The following is a 6,962-nucleotide window of genomic DNA, read 5'->3' as shown; positions in this document are numbered from 1 at the left end:
CACATCCATGCCCGAGGCAGGATTCGAACCTGCGACTGTAGCAGTCGCGCGGTTCCGGACTGCTCGCCTAGAATCTGTGATCATGATGCCTCTCGTAACTATCTTTCATACTCACGCTACACACACACACACACACACACACACACACACACACACACACAAATACACAACAACAAACACACACACACACACACACAAATATACACAGGTTAATGGCTACTATTTGTCATAATTATGCACACAAAATGGATACGGGGTACTGAGTATGGGAACAGTGAGTACCTAATCTCAAAATATCATTTGATGAGAAGTAGCGATGGAGCAACCAAAATTATACAACATAAAACACATATAAATCGATAGTACATTCTACCTTATTCTTCAAAGGAACACACCCATAGCCTGGCATGAACTCCTCAAGAACGTTCAGTGATCAACAACTATGCAGCCAACACCATTTGGGTGAATTGAAGCCAATGGCAGAATTGCGTACTTCCCATGTTGGGTCGTTATGGTTTATTAGCAATATTCTGCACGCAGCACGTGCAAAACCTTTCACAAAGTTCCTTAAGAACGAAGGCAATGGCACAGTTATATATTCCCCAAGTTGGATCGTTCTTGGATGAAAAGACAATTGCACACTCTATCCTTAACTAACGTCGGAAGAAGATGGTCGTTTCTCCATGCAGTCATACCCTCATAGGAGCACGGATATAAAGGCCAACAAAGCAAAACTAAACAAAATCAAATAACGCCACAGGTAAGATCACTCCAGTAACGCACACTATACGAATATAAACCTAAGCTGAAATAAATGTATGAAAATGCTTATCCTTTGTTACAATGGTTAGAATCACATGTTTACCTGATACTCAGTGGATAAAGCCCATATGACAAAGAAAAAGCATTTGATACTCTGAAAAATAGCTACTGAAAATGAAGATACTTAAGTCAACGAACATTTAAAGTGTTGCCTAAGACGGTGATTTAATTGCACTATACTTTATCCTCTGAATTTACTATAAACCTGATGGAGACATGCGTACTGTTCATCCAACCTCTCAGCCAGCAGGATTCTAATGGTAAAAACTGTCGGAGCGCTGGATAACGGGCACTTTGCACATCTCTGAGGGGCATGGGAGGAAGTTCCTACGGACTCCAATGAATCTACCACCACTGGTTCATCTCTGACTGTTCACCCCAAGTATTAGCTTATTACCCAAGTTCAAGTAAAACATGTGTCTGTGCATTATAGCTCCTTCACTCATGAACACACAATCAAAGCACTCATTTTATAACTGATAGCCACATAATGTGGATGGGGAAAAGATGTGCATCATAGAATAAATAAAGAAATCGAGTCCAGCCCCTCGCCAGAGGCTCTCGATACCCGAAAAGAAATGTGGAGATGACGAATTTGTCATTAATAATTCAGAACCAAGACTACCTTGAGGTAAAGTAATGAGTTGGAGCAGTCAGTTCTGTCGCATCACCTCTTCCCCTGTGTGAAAAAATGGATTGAGTCTGTCCTTGCAATGGAAGGACAACTACGATTAGGAGGAGACCATAGGTCCAAGTTGGTGCACACTAATTCTAACATGTGTGAGATTGGTTCTGATCTACATTCCTTCCACAGTTGCACAAGAATGCTTTGCGAATGTTTTAGGAATTTCGTGTAGAACCTATAGCCTGTAAGGTAGTAAGATACCATCTCACCCATGCAGAGTTCAGTAGAGTGCAGCAGTACGAACAATGACGTAATCAGACTATAATCTCAATTTCGGTTCCACTACACTCCATGTAAACGAAATGTTATCGCTAACAGAAATTAGTATACGGGTTCATGTGTAATTACATATTGGCAAACAATGAAAAATCTTAGATTTTCGTTAATAAGGTTATATTTTTTACACTAAGTATGACTTCATAATATCATAATTTCGATACATACAGGAATGGTAAAATATTGATATTGGGTGTTCACAGCTGTGAAGCAAAGTTCTTAACTGTTCTAAGGTTCTTTAATAGTAAGATGGTTGATGATCACGTCTCGGGGTCGATTATGTACAAACAAATTAAATACAATTGGGTCCACACATATCAGTTAAATCAGTTAAGCTAAAACGCACAATTAAAGTAACCAAATAATGGATGGAGGTCAGTAAAGAGCAATCAGAAAGAAGCATACGATTAAAACAATTCCATAACTTCAGGGTATGAAGCACTCTACAGCGGCTGATAAGTTGTTTTCATCAGATCAGATATCTCGCGTTTCTGTTTCAATTAAGTCCGACAGTCAGAATACGTTTAACTAAAGGTCATGATTGAATCTACGAAAAAATAGAAGAGACTGAGACGACCGCGGTTCTGAGTGTCAATTTAAAAACACTTGCTGCCGAAACGCAAGCATGCGTGTTTACCTTTCGTCAGCGGCAGCAGTGGTGGCTGATGCTGTGAGCCTGAGAATATATTCGAAATATCTCTTGAATGTTAAACGCCAGTCGAATACATTTCCTATGTCTTCAGTGAAGCCGACACTCCTAGTTGTTCCGTAGCTAAGCTAATTGGCATGGTACACACTATTTGCCTGGAATAGCGCGTACGTCGTTGCCCTCAAATCGCTTCCATGTGTTAACTGTCAGTGCTCGGTGTGATTCTCGGTACTAGGAGACTTTGCAGTTTAAGTCCTTATGAGACAAGACGAGCCTGTGAACAAGTGTTCACACAATGACTCTCGCAATCGTCTCAGTGTGGCGCGAGTCGCCTTACTCAAACACTCGACGAATTGCTGCAAGAGAAAGAGCGAGTTTTTCTGTTCACAATTTGCCTATATTAAAGCTGGTAGCCACGCATTTTCTTTCTGGCCAATCAGAGTGTTCGTACTTGTTATAACTCCACCCACTAGAGTTTTTGTAGCCTATCACAGGCATTGTTTCTTCTGTAGTACAGATTTTAACTTCTGCTTCGTAATACTGAGATAAACAGGTTTTTTCTCTCATGCGAGTTTTAACACAGGTGGCTACAGCAGTGTTTTGAGTTGGATTTGCCCAGGCGTTTATTTGCCATCTCCAGCCTTGTTCCTGTAGGAAGGCTTTCTGAAGTGTCATCGTTCTAAACAAAGACAGCGGCACCTTTTGCCGAGGGACTGCACAGTGGCTCCGGCGTGTCATTGTGTCCGCTAGATGTCCCACTGTGTGGGTTTCAGCCTAACATTGGGACGGGCGTTGCAGTCGTAAAATTCTCCTTCCCTCATAACTGCGTCTCGTAGCTCGGGTCTGGGAAATTACTTGCATGTAATTACTACGGTGACTGTTAATTGCTTATATTTATGATATGCTGACTTGTTTATTCGCTTTGTCTATCAATAATTCATACATTTTCTCGTAACTATGTCGTGTGACATATCGATGTATCCGGAATTGTTTCAGGAATTCAATGTAAGGTGTGTTATTTGATTGCACCTTACAGATCACCATCCTTCCACGATAATTTTTGTACTGAAGCTAGGCAAAGGTTGAGGTGTTGTCTAAGTCAGACAAAAGTTTTATTTTTTCTCAAGCATTGAATATTGGTCAGCCACTTGGTCTAGTCCTTATTCTATTTAATTCTTTTGGTTTGGATACTATAATTTTTAACATGGTTAACTGTGTTAATAATTTAATTTTATCCCTTAAGTGTAGACTATATAATTCTTTTATTAATACTATCAAATTCTTTTTCTTATTTATTTAAATACACTCCTGGAAATGGAAAAAAGAACACATTGACACCGGTGTGTCAGACCCACCATACTTGCTCCGGACACTGCGAGAGGGCTGTACAAGCAATGATCACACGCACGGCACAGCGGACACACCAGGAACCGCGGTGTTGGCCGTCGAATGGTGCTAGCTGCGCAGCATTTGTGCACCGCCGCCGTCAGTGTCAGGCAGTTTGCCGTGGCATACGGAGCTCCATCGCAGTCTTTAACACTGGTAGCATGCCGCGACAGCGTGGATGTGAACCGTATGTGCAGTTGACGGACTTTGAACGAGGGCGTATAGTGGGCATGCGGGAGGCCGGGTGGACGTACCGCCGAATTGCTCAACACGTGGGGCGTGAGGTCTCCACAGTACATCGATGTTGTCGCCAGTGGTCGGCGGAAGGTGCACGTGCCCGTCGACCTGGGACCGGACCGCAGCGACGCACGGATGCACGCCAAGACCGTAGGATCCTACGCAGTGCCGTAGGGGACCGCACTGCCACTTCCCAGCAAATTAGGGACACTGTTGCTCCTGGGGTATCGGCGAGGACCATTCGCAACCGTCTCCATGAAGCTGGGCTACGGTCCCGCACACCGTTAGGCCGTCTTCCGCTCACGCCCCAACATCGTGCAGCCCGCCTCCAGTGGTGTCGCGACAGGCGTGAATGGAGGGACGAATGGAGACGTGTCGTCTTCAGCGATGAGAGTCGCTTCTGCCTTGGTACCAATGATGGTCGTATGCGTGTCTGGCGCCGTGCACGTGAGCGCCACAATCAGGACTGCATACGACCGAGGCACACAGGGCCAACACCCGGCATCATGGTGTGGGGAGCGATCTCCTACACTGGCCGTACACCACTGGTGATCGTCGAGGGGACACTGAATAGTGCACGGTACATCCAAACCGTCATCGAACCCATCGTTCTACCATTCCTAGACCAGCAAGGGAACTTGCTGTTCCAACAGGACAATGCACGTCCGCATGTATCCCGTGCCACCCAACGTGCTCTAGAAGGTGTAAGTCAACTACCCTGGCCAGCAAGATCTCCGGATCTGTCCCCCATTGAGCATGTTTGGGACTGGATGAAGCGTCGTCTCACGCGGTCTGCACGTCCAGCACGAACGCTGGTCCAACTGAGGCGCCAGGTGGAAATGGCATGGCAAGCCGTTCCACAGGACTACATCCAGCATCTCTACGATCGTCTCCATGGGAGAATAGCAGCCTGCATTGCTGCGAAAGGTGTATATACATTGTACTAGTGCCGACATTGTGCATGCTCTGTTGCCTGTGTCTATGTGCCTGTGGTTCTGTCAGTGTGATCATGTGATGTATCTGACCCCAGGAATGTGTCAATAAAGTTTCCCCTTCCTGGGACAATGAATTCACGGTGTTCTTATTTCAATTTCCAGGAGTGTATGTTGTGTGTATTTTAGATTTTATATCGAAGATGAGGAGCCCCCCACATTGATCTTTTAATGCTGTTTTCTCAACACTTACAATTTAAATCAGTTCAAAAAGTTAAATGACTTTATACATAATGCAAAAATACAGTGTTTTTGTTTGTTTTACAGAAATTAGCATTGTAAGAATAAGATAACAATCAAAATAATTATTTAGCAAATCCTTCTCATGTCGAAATTTTAAAAATTTATATTAATGATTTATGCAAATTTCAAAAGTATTTTAGTCGCAAACAATGTTCATATGCACATATTAGTCATAAAAATATTATTCTATCAGACAATGTGGTTTTTAAGAAATGCTGTGTTGATAATTATGCATGAATATAATTTCAGAATATCACACTCATAGACAGTAAATTAAGTTTACCAACATGTTATCTTTAAGACACAATACACATGGGCAGGTTTTATTTTTAACATATTATTCTAATTAACATTACAAGTACATGAAACATTTCTTTACAGAAATCTCCTGCATTACTCATGAAACAGAGACTACGAAAAGACTGTTATACAGTTCTTATTCAGACACTTACACATATTGTATAGAAAGATGTAAATTGCATCAATGCATCGAAGTTCCTATGTTAATTGTTTTGTCTGACACTGATCTTTACCTTATTTTGACCAATATTTTCACGCAATGTCTACGAATGTTCTTGCCTGAGGTAGGCGACGAATGTCTTTGCACGAAGCTGAAGGACCTGTGCGAGATGTTTATTGGCGAACCTTTGGGTAGGCACCGTCGTTCTTCATAGAATTTTGCAACAGGGTGGTGCCATAGTTTGATGTGGCTCTCATAATAATTTGCACCTTTTAGTGCGGATCCTCGTGGATTATTGGCTTTAAAACGTGTATATTTCTTCTTAAGCAACTGCTGAAGGTATTTATTTTTATAGCACTTCGCAGACAATCGGTTTACAGTAGGATGGGTATTTGGAAAGGCATATATTGAAACATTCTTACCCATCTTCTCTCTTCAACGTCAGTATTGGGACTCTTCATCTTCTATACTTCCAAGCATCTTGCTTTCTTCAGACTTGAACCATATCTCTTCTCTGGGCAGGATATAGAAGATTATTGACTACCAGTTGCTTTGAAGTTTTACACTCGTTAGTGTCTGAATCGTTGATTAGGATGTGTTATTCAGCACTAATTGACTGACGTTTCTTCAGCTCTGTAGTTCAATATAATAACGCAGTCTGGGGGCGACAGTGTGATTCTACACGTAATTTTTTGCCAAATTGTGCCTCAGCCAAGCCGGGGTTCCGGGAGGCATTTTGCTTTTAGGCCGCTCACTGGCTGCTGTTTGGTTTTTTGTGGCCCTTCGTTCCCTACAGTCTTTTTGTCTTGAGTTTTTTCTAAAATGAATTTTCGCAAGGCCTGTACCCAACGTCGATCTTCTGCTGCTCATTCACCCTCCTTATACTTTCTTTATCACGGAAAGGTAGCTATTGCAATTAAGCACAAGGGTTGCCGTGGTTACAAATAGCCATCCTTCTCGTGCACTTGCAGCGCCTCCGCATCATAGAAAATAGTCGATCTCCTCCAGTCAAGTCCCATATATATTTTCAGTCGTCTATTGCATCGAAGTGGGCAGTTGAAGATTGTTTCTTGCGGGAGGTTTGAGTACAAAAATCCTTTCTTATAATCTACCTTATGCCTAATCCCTAAATTACACCTCTTAAGAAAGTCTTGAGATGATTTGGCATCCTATCTGTGCGTTACAGATCCAGTTTCTCTATCAGGTTCCAGT

Source organism: Schistocerca serialis, chromosome 5 (assembly GCF_023864345.2).
Source record: "Schistocerca serialis cubense isolate TAMUIC-IGC-003099 chromosome 5, iqSchSeri2.2, whole genome shotgun sequence".
Lineage (NCBI taxonomy): Eukaryota > Metazoa > Arthropoda > Insecta > Orthoptera > Acrididae > Schistocerca > Schistocerca serialis.
Note: the sequence above shows the minus strand (reverse complement) of the source record.